This window comes from Suncus etruscus, chromosome 6 (genome assembly GCF_024139225.1).
Source record: "Suncus etruscus isolate mSunEtr1 chromosome 6, mSunEtr1.pri.cur, whole genome shotgun sequence".
NCBI lineage: Eukaryota > Metazoa > Chordata > Mammalia > Eulipotyphla > Soricidae > Suncus > Suncus etruscus.
Window position 1 is genome coordinate 119,189,349 of NC_064853.1, and position 16,493 is coordinate 119,205,841.

Consider the following 16,493-nt stretch of genomic DNA (forward strand, 5'->3'; position numbering starts at 1 on the left):
ATGACCATTCTCAACAAGAACTGGATGTTGAAAGGAGATAAAGTGATATACATGAAAACCCCTTCAGTTAGCAATATTGCACACCACAGTGCCCAAAAGGATAAAAGGAAAAGACAGAGAAGAAAAATGTCTGCCATAGAGGCAGGTGGGGGAGGGGGAGAAGGGAAGGAAACTGGAGACACTGGTGGGGGAAAATGTACCCTGGTGAAGTGTGTTGGATATTGTGTGACTGAAAATCATGAACAACTTTATAACAGCGATTCAATTAAAAAAACTCCTCAGACTTCCTGTTCTATAACAGCCCTTATACATACAGTCTTGTGGTGCCTTAGAGAAACCTGGGAATCCTAATTTCCTTTAGTTTTTCAAGCTTATTGTCATGTAGTTGCCTTAAGTGTATTTTCTTTTTAATTGCTATTATTATTTTATTATTATTGTCATACCTGATGGTGCTCAGGGCTTATTATTCCTGGCTCTGTGCTCAGGAATTAGAAGTTCTTGGGGGGTTATATGAGATGCTGAGTATTCAACCTGGGCTAGCTGCATGCAAGGCAAGCACCTTACCCACTGAATCATTGTTCTGGCCCTCAGTGTTCAACTTTCATAGGCTCAGGGGACCCTATGTGATGCCAGGGATTGAAAACAGGTTGACCACTGGATCCTACTGAGTATCAAGCTGGGCCAGCTGTGCGCAAGGCAAGTGTCCTCCCACTATATTATTGCTTTTGCCTTGAAATGTGTGTATGTGTGTATGTGTGTGTATGTGTGTGTGTGTGTGTGTGTGTGTGTGTGTGTGTGTTTGAGACGGGGTGTTGTGCCACATCCAGTAGTGCTCTGGGCTATTTCTGGCTCTTCGCTCAGGGATGATTCTTGGGGGCTGGTGGGACCATAAGTGGTGCTGGGTATTGAACACAGATTGGATGTATGCAGGGCAAATGCCTTCCCTGATATATACTATCTCTCCAATCTCCCGAAATGTGTTTTCTGTTGTAATTATTTCCATCTCTTAATCCCCTGCTTGGGCTTCCCTTTAAATTTCAAATTATGTATGTATGTACATATGTTATTGTTTCCCTTAAAGTTAGTGTCTTTGCCTTTCCTGCAACGTTTTTTTCGCAATATTTTTTTTATCCACGGGAATTTCTGCTTTCGAGGGTCTTCTTTTTGTTTGTTTGTTTGTTTGTTTGTTTTGTTTTGGTCACACCCAGATCAGGGATTACTCCAGGCTCTACACTCAGGAATTAGTCCTGGCAGTGCTCGGGGGACTATATGGGATGCTAAGTATCTAACCTGGGTCGGCTGCATGCAAGGCAAGTGCCTTACCCACTGTGTCATTGCTCTGACCCTCAACTTCAAGTTTTATTTATTGTTGGGTTCCTGTGCTTGTATTTTTTAAAATTAATCAATTATTTTTTTTTGTTCACACCCAGCAGTGCTCAGTGGTTACTCCTGGCTTTGTGCTCAGAAGTCACTCCTGGCAGGCACAGGAGACCATATGGGATGCCAGGGATTCAAACCGCCATCCATTCAAACCTGCTGTGTGCAATGCAAATGCTCTAAAACTGTGCTATCTCTACAGCCCCTTAGTAGAATTTTTAATTTATGCTCTGGGCTTTAGTGTAGAGTGTCTTCTTAAATTTGTAAATATTTTCATTCTGAGGTCTAGCAAGAAAAATTTCACCATTATTTAATCAAAGGGTATAACTTGGGAAATGTGTGGGTTTTATTGAATTACATTGCCAGTTGAGAATATGAAATTTTATCTTTTGTGAAAGCTCAAATTGGATATTTGAAGGTGTTAGCTTGTCTTTGGAACCAGAGAGATAATCTGGTTAACCCCTTAAGGGATTAAGATGCAGGATGTGGCTGCCACCTGTTCGATTCCTGGTACTGCAAGTGGTTCTCCAAGCACTGTCAGGAGTGATCTCTAAGCATTGCCAACTGTTGCCCAAACTCTTTCCCCAGGCCCCCCCCAAAAAACTTGATATGTCATTTAAAGACATATCTTCGGGGCAGTTTTCCCCTGGCTGGGGGCTCCTACCATGCACTGGAGCAGTGCCACGCTGGCAGGGACACACCTGCCAGAGTGGGAGCGGCTTGGCAGGCTGTCTTGGCAGGCGTGGCGAAGTCCAGAATGGGAAACAGTGCATCGTCCTCTCTGGAGAAAACCACAGCTGCTCCCATGCGTCAGATCCAAGAAACCATTTCTGGTAATTGTGTAATGATTTTCTCCAAAACATCTTGCTTTTACTGCACAATGGCAAAGAAGCTTTTCCATGACATAAAAGTTTGCAGTGGCAAAGTGGTGGAGTTGGACATACTCGAGCGTGGAAGCCAGTTTCAGGATGTGCTCTACAGAATGATTGGGGACCAGACAATGCCAAGGATATTTGTCAACGAGGCATTTATTAGGGGTGTGACTGACAGACTTCACAGAGAAGAGAAACTGCTCCCGCTGACTCATCAGTGCTACTTAAGGCAGAACAAGGTCGCACTGCCAGTGACCCCTCCTCCATATTTCCAGCCGATGGACGATGCTTTTGAAATGTCTGAATATGTTTTCAGTATGTGAATGGTTATCATCAGTTATAGAAATAATGAAAGATATTAAAAAATAAGATACTTCTCCAATGCACATGGGTCATTCTCCAGGGTAGACCACATGCTGGCCCATAAAACATATCTCCATAAAGTCAAGAGGATAGAAATTGTACAAACAAGGCACTAAAATTAAAAGTGACACTTTGACAAAGTGTCTGGGGATTGAACCTGAGTTGGCTGTGTGCAAGATTAACATCCTCCCTACTGGGCCACCACTCCAGCCCCTCAATATTGTTCTAATACTAATCAGTTGGTACCTTTCACCTCTGTCCAGTGGGGCTTAGTCACAGAGAATGAGACAAACACATAAAGACACAAACACTTGTGGACTGTTCAAGCTTTTGGGTCTTCTGAGCAGGTCCCCGTGGCCTCACAGACTGACTATTGATTCAGTCCCATATGACCCCTCAATCTATGAACCATTGTCTGAGTTGACAGAGGTGTCTAGGACAATGAGGAACATTCAGTCCTAGTACATGAAAAGCAGAGACTGGAGTTTTTCATACAGTTCATCAGCAGACACTCCTAAGTATCATCCCTGACAGTTGTCCACTATATCTCAAAGACCCCGAACAGTCTTCTTGCCTGGCTTACAGGGTGCCTGTTTGTAAATCCTTTGCATTCTAAGACCTATTTTACTGAGAAAAAATACCCCAAACATAGGGCTTTATGTTAGGGGACACAGTTCCTGATGCATCCAGTATTACAACCCTCCCCCACACTGAGGATATTCATCCCTTTGCCCAAGTTTCATGGTCTTCATTCGTCTCATCCCCTACTCCATTCTGTAGGAAGACTCAGTTCTGTTTTTGCATTTTTTTATTCTTTCATTTATGGACCACACCTGGCAGTGCTCAGGGCTTACTCCTGGCTCTGCACTCATGGATCACCCCTGGCTGTTCACAATCTCAACCCCAATTTCAATCCTGAGATGCCAGGGATTGAACCCAAGTCTTCTGTGTGCAAGACAAGTGCTTTCCCTGCTGTCTGTACTATTGCTCTGACTCCTGCATGCATACCTGTCTTGTACCAAGGCTGATTCTTTTTTGTTTTGTTTTGTTTTGTTTTGTTTTGTTTTGTTTTGGGGCCACAACAATGAATCTCAGGGATTACTCCTGGTTATGCGCCGAGAAACAGCTCTGGCTTGGGGAACCATATAGAACGCAGGGGTTCGAACCAAGCTCTGTCCTGGATTTGCCGCGCTATGACTCCGCCCTCCCAAGGCTAATATTTTGCAATTTTTTTCCCAGACCAGTGCGTGTGTGTGTGTGTGTGTGTGTGTGTGTGTGTGTGTGTGTGTGTGTTCAGGCCACTATCTTTTTTTGTTTTGTTTGTTTTTGGGTCACACCTGGCAGTGCTCAGGGGTTACTACTGGCTCCACGCTCAGAAATCTCTCTTGGCAGACACGGGACCATATGGGATGTCGGGATTTGAACCAATGACCTTCCACAAGAAAGGCAAATGCCTTACCTCCGTGCTATCTCTCCGGCCTCTCAGGTCACTATCTTAAGGAGGGTGATTAATTGTGGTGGTGAGACCAGGGAGGGAGCTTGTGCTTTGGTGGTGGGCACAATCTGGGAGGGGCACCAGGGAGTAATGAGGTAAAGGTGGGAGGGGCTGTATCTGCAGCTTTGTGGGCTACCTAGAGATTCGTCTAACCTTTCTGGAAAGAATGTCCTGCTAAATATAATTGCAGAAGCTGAGCTGTTTCTGGGCTGGAAACGCAGGATGGGTGCTTGCCATGCACATGTGCTACCAGGGTTCAATCGTAGCATCTCATATGGTCCCCCACCCAGCACTTCCAGGAGCACCTGAGCACAGAACCAAAAGTCAGCCTTGAGCACACTGGGTGTGACTCTGAAATAAAAATTTGCCAAACTCCAAGGAGGCCCTTCCCTTCTCTGCGTCTCAGTTGCCTTTATCCACAAATGGTCCATGTGTCAGAACGGTACACATGGAGTTTCTGCATTCTCACCCACTTTAGGACATGGAGGCACTTGGAACCTACATGTGGGAGAGCCCCCTGGCATCCAGCGCCCTCTATTTCCAGTGACCCCACAACCAGCTCTCCCCTGACCCCTCTCCCCTGACCCCATGTTCCTATTTGCTGCCTCTCCTCTGCTCCCACCCTTCTCTCCTGCTCCTTGCCCCTTGCCCTCCCTGTCTCTTTACTCTCCTTCTTAGCTCACTTGGGGGGATCATCCAGCTCTTTCATTCCCTTTTCATTCTCAACACTCTTTCATTCCTGCCTCATAACCTTCCAGCTCTGAAGTCAGTCATGGAGAGCCCTTCAGTTTCCCCCTCGGCTTCCCACTATTTTTTTTTTAATTTTTTTTTTTTTTTTGGTTTTTGGGCCACACCCGGCAGTGCTCAGGGGTTACTCCTGGCTGTCTGCTCAGAAATAGCTCCTGGCAGGCACGGGGGACCATATGGGACACCGGGATTTGAACCAACCACCTTTGGTCCTGGATCGGCTGTTTGCAAGGCAAATGCCGATGTGCTATCTCTCCGGGCCCCCCACTATTTCTTAAATGCTGTAAGAAGCCGACACAAGGTTTCCCAGCCCCATAACAGATCTTATTATCAGATGACAACAAGGTGCAGTTCATTAAATATTCATCATCCCGGGGTTCCTTTCAAGCCCAGGCACTGGGCTCCTCAGGCTAATCCCCATTTGTCAGCAAAAGCCCCATCTCTGGGATCTAACACAGCCGCTTGCTCCAGCAGTGTGGGGAGATGAAGGCAAGCATCTCTCAGGGGCCCTGTTATTTCACTGGCAGTGATGGCTCTGCAGGCATGGAGACACAGACCACAGGGATGTCCCACCAAGTGAGGACACCCCTCTTCCAGAAAGAAAGCCCACTGTATCCCTGTGCCAGTGTCTGGTCTAAGAGGAGCTGGCATTGTTTTTCTGGAGGGCGAGGGTGGTGCATAACACCCTCTTCACCATTCAAGGCTCAGCCAAAGGTAGACGGAGAGTCCAGGACACCACTAAAATATGGACAGACCTGCCCCAGGCCTGGGTCTACTGGTAACAGGCAGGTCACTGAGTCTCCATCGTGGGATTGAGAAAAAGACCCACTGTCTCAGGCATTCAAAGGTTGAGAGGCCTTTGAAACATACAAACCTTACCAGAAAGGTTCAAGACCCTTTGAGATGTGAAAGTGCCAGGCTGCCTGCCCTGCAGAAGAGAGATATAGGCAAAGAGAAGACTTAAAAAAGGAGCACCGGATGATCAAAGCTTCTTCCCACATATGTCCCTAGTTAACTCCTCTTGGTTCAGAGCCGCCTAACTCAGGCAATTTTGGAGAATTTGCCTTTCTATAAAATACACCCAGTGTGGTCTATATCACTTGCTCCTCTATAGAGAACCCCACAGGCCTCTGAACATGTTCCGCCCTCACTTCTGCAGCAGTTTGAGGATAGCAGCTTCCAAGGAATTCAGGTGGAGGGCGTTATTCCCACGCCACTCAGATCCAGTGGGACTTGGCCTGCTGACACCTGGGGGAGCTGGTGAGTGAACAATGAAGGTCTATGCTGCAGAAGGGCTTAGAGCCCACTTGAGTCTGGGACAGGGATGGGCAAAGATGAAGGTGGGCAAAACTCTCTGTGAGTCTGCAGCCTCTTTGCTCCCCACCTGGCCTTGTTGGCCTGCAGTCTTGTGAATCAATGTGGCCATCAGATCCAAAGGTTCTGGACCCAGACAGGCTTGATGCCATTATATAGGCTGAAGGAGAAGCCGACTTCCAGGCAGCCATTGGGGAAAGAGCAAATTAGATGCTAGTGGAGTGGAAATCTGCTCAGTTAGAGAAATAAGAAGCACCTTTCCCCATTCACGTATCTTTAAACATTAAAAGAAATGATATGAATTTCTTTCTATAGATAAACAGATAAATTCTATAGATAAATTTTTAATTGAATCACCATGAGATACACAGTTACAAAGTTGTTCATGATTGAGTTTCAGTCATATAATATCCAATACCCATCCTTTTATATTTCCTGCCACCAATGTCCCCATTTCCTTTCCCCCTCCCATTTTCTTCTTTCTTTTGCTCTCTCAGTCTTCCTTTTACCCTTATAGGCCCTGTGATCTACAGTATACTTATTGAGGGCTATCATGCCCATCACTTTATTTTCTTTCACCACTCAGTTCTTGTCTAGAGTAGTCATTTTCTTTTTTTTTGTTTTTGTTTTTGGGCCACACCCGGCGTGTTCAGGGGTTACTCCTGGCTGTCTGCTCAGAAATAGCTCCTGGCAAGCTCGGGGAACCATATGGGACACTGGGATTCGAACCAACCACCTTTGGTCCTGGATCGGCTGCTTGCAAGGCAAACACCGCTGTGCTATCTCTCCGGGCCCTATTTTATTTTATTTTATTTTATTTTATTTTATTTATTTATTTATTTTTTTGTTTTTTTGGGCCACACCTGCGGTGCTCAGGGATTACTTCTGGCTTTCTGCTCAGAAATAGCTCCTGGCAGGCACGGGGGACCATATGGGACACCGGGATTCGAACCAACCACCTTTTGTCCTGGATCGGCTGCTTGCAAGGCAAACGCCGCTGTGCTATCTCTCCGGGCCCTAGAGTAGTCATTTTCAACTATCATTGTCCTAGTGGTCCTTTCTCTGCCCTAATTCCTCTCCACTATTGTGGCAAGCTTCTTGACATGTACTGGTCCTCCTGACCCTTGTCTCTATTGTTTTTGGGTATTATTACCATGTTACATATATTTTTTCATTTCACAAATGAATGCCATTATTCTATGTCTATCCCTCCCTCATTTCACTCAGCACATTCCAACAATGAGAATTTTCATTGTTGAAGTTAAAGCTTGACCTCCACTGATTGTCAATGGAATGATTGAGGAGAAACTCTAGGCGGATGGAAGGGTTCTTGGGTGGAAAGTGTAGCTGTAAAGGAAGTGGATTCCAGAGGTGGATTCAAACAAATTATGGGAAGAGAAATGGCTCAGAGCAGGAGAAACGAGGGTGAGGTGGATGGAAGACTTCTGACTACCAGTTTATGTGCTCTAGGCTCTCAGGGACCTTTTGGTCATTATAATTGATATAAAACTTGTTTTTAGGGGTGGAAATGATAGTATAGTGGAGAAAGAGTTTGCTTTGCACATAATTGATAGTGTTTGATTCCTAGAAACCCATATGGTCCCCTGAGCACCCTTCAGAGTAATTTCTGAGCATTTTTTTTTTTTTTTTTGATTTTTGGGCCACACCCGGCGGTGCTCAGGGGCTACTCCTGGCTGTCTGCTCAGAAATAGCTCCTGGCAGGCACGGGGGACCATATGGGACACCGGGATTCGAACCAACCACCTTTGGTCCTGGATCGGCTGCTTGCAAGGCAAATGCCGCTGTGCTATCTCTCCAGGCCCCATTTTCAATTTTTAAATATTGTTTTTAATGTTTTCACTTCATTTTTTTCCTTGAGGTTTTATGATTTAAAAATGGGGCTGGATCCAAAGGACAACAAGAAAGGCATTTACCTTGCACATGGCCAGCTCAGATTCGATCCCTGGCATCCCATATAGTCCCTGAGCCTGTCAGGAGAGATTCCTGACCACAGAGCCAGAAGTAATCACTGAGAATGGTCCGGTGTGATAACAACAACAACACAAAACAAAACACAAAACAATATTGTAAACAATGATTTCTTGGGTATGTGATTCCAGCATCATACCTCTCATCAGTTTATACATCTCCTTCTCCCAGGTCCTCAAGGCTCCTCCATTTTTTTTTTTTTTTTTTTTTTTTTTTTTGGTTTTTGGGCCACACCCAGCGGTGCTCAGGGATTACTCCTGACTGTCTGCTCAGAAATAGCTCCTGGCAGGCACGGGGGACCATATGGAACACCGGGATTTGAACCAATCACCTTAGGTCCTGGATCGGCTGCTTGCAAGGCAAACACTGCTGTGCTATCTCTCCGGGCCCGGCTCCTCCATTTTAACCTTACCCACTACCACCCCTAAATTCAATTGTGTGGATCAATTCTCCTGTTATGATACCTTTATCTCTCCCTTGCTGTGTATGTTTTAAGGAATCCCTAAGTGACATTCTGTGTCTGTTCTCCTTCCTTCATGACTTCAGTCAGCATGATGTCTTTTTTCCATCCATGTCATGGTCAGTTGCATGATTTCATCCTTTCTTAGAGCTGCATAGTATTCTGTTGTGTCACTAGACCACAATCTCTCATCTGTAGTTGGGCATTGTGTTGTTTCCATATCTTGGCTACAGTTGACAACACTTTGCTAAAAGAGTAGAACTTCAAGCTTCTCCCTCAAAGCTAAGAGGAAGAGGGGTGTGTGTGTGTGTGTGTGTGTGTGTGTGTGTGTGTGTATGTGTGTGTGTGATCATTTACCCCTTTTGTCTTACATACATGTCACACATTATGATGGTCACACTTGAAACTTTTCTCAATATGTCAATGACACTTGAATAAACATGAGAAAAAAAGCCCCTCACATTTCATTAGTTACCTGGCAAGTCCATTTTATATATTATGTTCCATTGCCACAGCACCAAGTCACTCACAACACATCACATGTTTTTTTTCTGAGCCAAAAAAAAAATAGCATTTGAAATCTTTCTCTGCCCAAGCCATCTTTTAGTGCACCCGGATACAATTTCAGCATTTTGCTCATTTGAAAACAGAAGTATGCCTTTTCTGGCATTGGAAATGCTTTTCTCTCTCTCTCTCTCTCTCTCTCTCTCTCTCTCTCTCTCTCTCTCTCTCTCTTTCTCTCTCTCTCTCTCTCTCTCTCATCTTTATTTATTTATTTATTTTTTGGGTCACACCCGGCGGTGCTCAGGGGTTACTCCTGGCCTCTGCTCAGAAATAGCTCCTGGCAGGCAAGGGGGACCATATGGGACACCGGGATTCGAACCAACCACCTTTGGTCCTGGATCGGCTGCTTGCAAGGCAAACGCCTCTGTGCTATCTCTCCGGGCCCTCTCTCTCTCATCTTTAATAAAAATAGTTCTTGACCTACTGCTAATATGCTATAAAATACTAATAAATAGGGGCTAGAACAATAGTACAACAGGGAGGTCATTTGTTTATTTATGCAGCCAACCTGGGTTTGATCCCTGGCATCCCATATAGGTCTCCTGAATACTGTCAGGAGTAATTTCTGAGTGCAGAGCTAGGAGTAACCCCTGAGCACTGCTGCATATGACCCCAAAGCAATGAAGCTGCATCAGATTACATCTTACCTGATGATGTTGGTAGTGCAGGCCCCCAAACCCCAAAGGTAAGGGATGAGGATTCCTTCTTGGTAAGGAAAGTAGATTGTGCCCCCCAACACCCCAAACCAGGATTGGGGGTAAGGAAATCTGGGGCCACAGCATCCCAGGAAACAGGTCACTTGGTACAGCAAAGGTGGGCTAGGAACAATCAAACTTTCAACTTTGTTGCCTCTTAGCATGACTTGTCTGCTACTGGCCTGACCCCACTCATCATTATATTCCTTCCTCCTCCCCTCCCTTTTAATATATGCTTTTGATCCACACCAGCAATGCTTAGGGGTTGCTCTTGTCTCTGAGCTCAGGAATCACTCCTAGTGGGCTCAGGGGACAATATGGGATGCCAAGAATTGAACTAGGGTCGTTGGCATGCAAAGCAAATGCTCTTCCCACTATCCCCTCTGGCTCTTGTCCACAAGATGCCACATCTGTATCTGTTTCCTCTTTTGTTTCTAGAAGGGAGCATTGAAATGTCTAGTGAGTGTTTGGAGCATTGACTTGGCGAGGCATCAGCATTCTTGGAAAATGATAAACATTTCAGATGGGTATTTGTTGTTGTTGGTTTTGGTTTTGGGGCCATACCTGATGGTGCTTAGGACTTCTGCTTCTGTACTCAGGGATCACTCCTGGTTGGACTTGGAGGATTTGATGGGGGTGCAGGGGGTGTGAAACTCAGGTAAGGGGAACCTTATTGGAACCAGAGCAATGGTATAGTTGGGGGAGGGTTTCCCTTGCATGTAGTTTCCCTTGCTGCATGTGCATGACCTGGTTTCAGCCACTCTGGCATTCCAGGATTCCTTGAGCTCTGTCAAGAGTGATCCCTGAGCACAGAGCCATGAGTAAACCTTAAACACTGCTAGGGATGGCCTCCCCCCCACAAACAAACAAAAAACAGGGAACCTGCTATAGTATTTTTCTGGCCCTTACTAGCCTTAAAGTGTCAACAAACTTCCCCTTTATTAAATCTTCTTTGTTTTATGTTACTGAGATCATGCACAGGAGAGCAGATATTCTTGGAAATTTTTTTCTTTTAGCGAGTCGACTCATTAAAATAAGCAGACCTGCTGAGGCTGGAGCAATAGTACAGCAGGAAGTGCTCTTACCTTGCATATTGCCAACCTGGGTTCATTTTCTGGCACCCCATATGGTTCCCTGAGCACCGCCAGGAGTAACTCCTGAGTGTAGAGCCAGAAGTAACTCCTGGGAATCACCAGGTATGATTTCAAAACAAAGTGGAAAATTACAAACACAACTCCCTGCCCCAAATAATAAAACATCAAATTTTAGCAGAAGTGTGGAGAAAGTCTTATCCAATGTGGTGACAGGTGTTGATTTTTTTTTTTAAATTTTTTTATTTAAACAAATTTATTACATACATGATTGTGTTTGGATTTCAGTCATGTAAAGAATACCACCCATCACCAGTGGTGTTGATTTTATGCATCTCCACCCTTGCTGGTAGTTACTGCTGGGTCAGCTAAGGGTGCGCATATAGCTTAGTCCATGCTCTGCAGGACATGTGCAGAGACCCAGAGCCTAACCCAACCCAGCCTAAATGGTAGCTGCCAATGATGCTGGAAGGATTTGTGAGTCAGCTCTAGAAGTGTGCAGACCTGCTTAATTCCCAGTATTTCTTTCTTAGCTAGCACCAAGAGATTGAGAATCATGAGCATATCTATTTGTGTGCAGGCACGTTGTCTTGTTTTTCTTTTTTGGGGGGGGAGGCACACCCGGCAGTGCTCAGGCATTACTCCTGGCTATCTGCTCAGAAATAGCTTTAGGCAGGCATGGGGGACCATATGGGAAGCCGGGATTCGAACCAACCACCTTAGGTCCTGAGTCGGCTGCTTGCAAGGCAAACACTGCTCTGCTATCTCTCCAGCCCCAAGTTGTCTTGTTTTTAAAACTTGCCTTGCCTATGAATTTAATGTGGCTTTCTCCCAACCCCCACTCTTGACACTTATCAGCTTGGGGAAAGAGATAGAGAATGTAATTGCAGCATTTATGTATAATTGCTGGGTGGTGAACAATTAAGGACATTTTTTTTCTACTGTGTAGGCACTCAAATACAACAGGAAAAAAATCCACAATACACATTTCTTGATCACGTGGGCGAGCCACTTCCATACTGGGGTGAGGTGTCTGTGTGGCCCCAGCCCTTCCATGTCATCGGTTTGTTATTCCAAAGCTGTTCTGCATAGGCCAGGGAAAGAAAACACTTGCTCAGAACTAGAGAGATAGTGAATTAGGGAAGGCTTTTGCCTTTCATGTGGCTGATCCGGGTTCAGTACCCGGCATCACATATAGTCCTCTGAGCACTGCCAGGAGTGATTCCTAGGTGCAGACCCAGGAATAAATCCTGAGCACTGGCTGATGTGGGCCAGAACTTGAAAAACAAAACAAAATAGACACACTCACAAACCCCACAAAAACAAAACCCTAAAATCAACAAGAATAGTCCTGTCTGTGATGGCTGTGTTCTGCTATGGAGTACCAGTTGAATTGGTACTTTCAACCATCTTCCTGCAAGGGTCAGTTGCAGAGAATGAGACAAACACTCACACACACATACACACACACACACACACACACACACACACACACACACACACACACACACACACACACTCTGTCCAAGCTACAGGGTCTCCTGGGTATCCCTTAGTGGTTTCACAGGTTGGTCATTTATGTAATATCATATGGATCCTGACCTGGGCTTGCAAACCTATGACATGCTACCTGAGTGACACTAACATTCAGTGGGGGAACATTTAGTAGTACATGAAGAGCAGAGCCTGTCAGCAGGCACCCCCTGTCTATAGTGCCCATTTTATTTTTACCCATGTTGTCCTCTACATCTAAAAGACCCTGGACAGCTTTATTCTATGCTTTCCTGGGCAAAAGTTTGCAGCCAGCATGTATTTATCATCTGTTTTATGCTTTCCTGGGTTCACCTTTACACACCCTTGATGTTTTTTGTTAGAGGCACTTCCCATGCATGCCATGTTCTGTAACCCTTTTACCTAAATTTTCTTTTGAGATGTTAATCCCACTGGGATGATCAGACCTGCCCACACCTGGGCTGTGGCAGGCTATTTTAAATAAAGAATAAACAAGTCTGGCTGGTGGAGAGGCAAGAAGAGAAGGTGCAAAAGGCAGAGAGGGGCAGCAAAAAAGCTTAGTAAAAAGACAAGTGAGGAAATGCACATGGGGGACAGGGCAGTGGAATAAAAGCAAGCTGACTCCAATGAAACTTTAGCTGACTGTTTGTGAATTATTTCTCTGATGCTGCTATCCCTTCTTTATCAGGCCCGTATGCCTGAGGTGTTAGAAATACAGTGCTTGGGGTAGCCTCACCCAACACGTGGACTTAAACTTTATATATATATATTTTTTTTTTGTTTTTTGTTTTTGGGTCACACCCGGCAGTGCTCAGGGGTTATTCCTGGCTCCAGGCTCAGAAATTGCTACTGGCAGGCACGGGGGACCATATGGGGCGCCGGGATTCAAACCGATGACCTCCTGCATGAAAGGCAAACGCCTTACCTCCATGCTATCTCTCCGGCCCCTATATTTTATATTTTTAATCAACAATGTCCAACCTTTGGGGGGTGGTGTGCAAGTAGAAATCATCATGAGGTAAGTTTCCAGATCCAAGATTGCCATCATTCCAGGGCTGGAGTGATGAGGGAGCAATTACTAACAAAGAAACCATGAGGAAGGCTCAAACAATGCAGAGCAGAAAAATCATCTCATGCTCTATGGTTCTCAGTGCAATAGGCCTGGTCTGTGAGGGTAGCCTGTGGGGCTGGCATGATCGCTGGGCATTCTGAGGTGTTTGCACATGCTGCATGAGGCCAAAGAGGTCAACATTGCCTAAGGTGGAGCTAGGAATGACTCACCTTGGCACTGTTGTCTACACCCACACTTTGCAGGCATTCAGGTGAACCTCAGACACATGTATGTTGGTAGTGGCTCAAGACACTCACTGCTTCCACACCCTCTGTGTGTGTGAGAATATGTTGGATTCTGAAAGCGAGATTTAGCACTTGCTTGTCCAGGCTCTGCATTTTGGTTTTGGTTGGAGGCCACATTCATCTATACTCAGGGATCACTCAGGGGACCCAAAGGGGTGCTGGGGATCCAATGTGTGTTGGCTACATGCAAGCCCTCCCTGTTCTACTATCACTTGCCTCTGAGTTGTTTTGTTGTGGGGGGTTGGTACTTTCAACAGTATTTGTCAGCTGGGCCCCTAGTTCTGTGTGAGGACCTAAGGATTTGGTGCTGCTAGGGATCAGCAGTAGGATTTGGTAAGGTTCATTTACTTTCTGGGAATCCACATTGGGGTTCTGTGCATGTGAAGCAGTCTTCACCCCAACATCCCTGCTATTTCCACCTGGTGCAATTGTCTGTGCTCTGGAATTCTCAGGGAGGGAAGTGAGGCCTAGGATGCTAAGGATGTGGCAATGGGGGTAAGACTTGAAATGTGGGAAGAGGGAGGTCTGGGGTGTCCTTGGGTGCTTAGTGCCCAGTCCCCTTAGTGTCATCCTCCCTTCTCTTTGGGCCACACCAGGCAGTGTTCAGGGCTTTCTCTAGTGCTGGGAAACACCCAGCAGTATTCAGGGCCCTGCATTCACAAATCACTTCTGGAGGCACTTCTTGAGGGAGTCCTATGGAAGTTAGAGCTCAAGCCCAGGTTGGCTCTTTACAAGGTAAGTGCCTTCCCACTGTACTATCCCTCTAGCCATTGCATGCCAGATTTTTTTTAAACTCAATTAACTGTGTGACATGGAGCAATGTGTGTGATTTCTGAGTATCACTCAGGGAGAACTGAAATCAAAGGCTGTTATCAACTAAGTGTATGGGGCCTCAGGAGTGCTTTGTGGCTGAAGAATAGAAACGTCCCTTTGTTCTAAATTAGGCTTTTCAATATGCCAAAAAAAAAATCATCTTTCAGCTTTGATCTAGGCTGAGTGCTAGCTGGCTAGGCATCATACATGACCCTTTCAAAATTTAAATTTCAGAAAAATGATCAATGATTTGGGGGGTGGTATACATGATTTTGCTCAGGGCTTACTCCTAGCTCTGCACTCAGGAATCACTCTGGAAGGGCTTGGGACAACCATATGGATGCTAGGGATAAAACTCAGGTTATTTGCATGCAAAACCAGCACTCTGCTCACTATACTATTGCTCTGGTCCCAAGAGTGCTTTTCATTTTTTTGCTTATTTATTTTGGTTTTTGGGCCACACCTGGCAGTCTCAGAGTTGACTCCTAACTATGTTCAGGGATTATGCCTGCCAGGCTACAGGGATCATATTCGGTGCCAGGGATTGAATGTAAATTAGCCAGATGCCCTGCCTGCTGCATTATCTCTCTGGCTCTGTGATAAGTACTTGTAAAGCATAGATATATCTATGCACTCATTCTGAGAAACTATTTATGATTTATCTAAAATTTAAATGAATGAGCACTGCTTTTTTTTTTTTTGGTTAGGAAAGTTGACAGGCTCATTATATTTTAATGGACATGCTTAAAACTAGAACAAATTTACTATTATTACTATTATTTATACCATCAGAGTTAGGACTGTTAACTTTCATTTTAAAACCTGAAGATTTTTATAACTATTGTAAAAGAAAGTGATGGAAGAAAACTCTCTTAGTTCCATCCCATCCTACCCATGTGAATTTGGTTTTTGGCCATACCCAGCAATAAACTCAGAGCTTATTCCTGGTTTTATGTTTCGGAATCACTCTTAGCAGGCTTGGAAAGGGCCATATGAAGGTGCTGGGAATCGAATCCAGGTTGGCTGTGCAAGGCAAGAATCCTATCTGCTTTAGTATTGTTCCCTCATTCCCCTTGCTTGTGTGAATTTGGATGAGGAAATCTCTCTTAGCTAGTAGTAGTATTTAAAATTTTCTTCTCTTACAGTTTCTTTCCCCTCCGTGAATCTGCATGATTCCTTTCTCCCCCTGTTTTTGAGCCATGGAGAGTTTTTGGGTTTGGTGGTGCTCAGGGGTTACTCCTGGCTCTGTGCTCAGAAATTACTCCTGGCAGGGTAGGGGATCATATGGGATGCTAGAGATTGAACCGATCTTGGCCATGTGCAAGGCAAACACCCTACCTGTTGTGCTATCACTCGGGCCCCTGCATAATCCCTTTTAAAGAGTTTGTTGCTGAAATGGTGAATTTTCTCTCTGTGGTTTCACAGACTCAGTACTGGACCCGAGGCTGCAAACCCACAGGCTTTCCTGAGAAAACTTCTATTTCCTTGACAACATCTCTAGATGGAATCCTGAGGAGAACTCCTAGCTCTGGGGACTCTAGAGAGATTCAAGATAGGCAAGTTTTTGTCTTTTTGTTTTGGGATCCTTTCCAGCAATGTCCAGGTGTTACTCTGGCTCTACACACAGGAATCACTCCTGGCAGGCACAAGGAACAGTATGGGATAGTGAGGATTGTTCCCTGGTTAGCTGTGCTAACTCTAGTTAGTTTTGTAAGGCAAGCACTGTACTATCTTTCCAGTCCATGGGCCAAGCATTCTTCTTTTTTTATTTTAACAATAATATATATTTTTAAACAACTTTATTACATACATAATTGCATTTGGGTTTCAGTCATGTAGAGAACA

General features: G+C 45.1%; 1 protein-coding gene across 1 annotated transcript in view; it reads left to right on the plus strand.

Annotated features, from left to right (window-relative positions):
- KIAA1191 (KIAA1191 ortholog) overlaps positions 1–7,555 on the plus strand; it is a 508,491-nt gene extending 500,936 nt beyond the window's left edge. Inside the window, exon 9 of the transcript XR_007496779.1 lies at positions 7,540–7,555. The gene's annotated coding sequence lies outside the window, so the exon portion shown is untranslated. The remainder of the gene's footprint in view (positions 1–7,539) is intronic.
- The last annotated feature ends 8,938 nt before the right edge of the window (positions 7,556–16,493 follow it).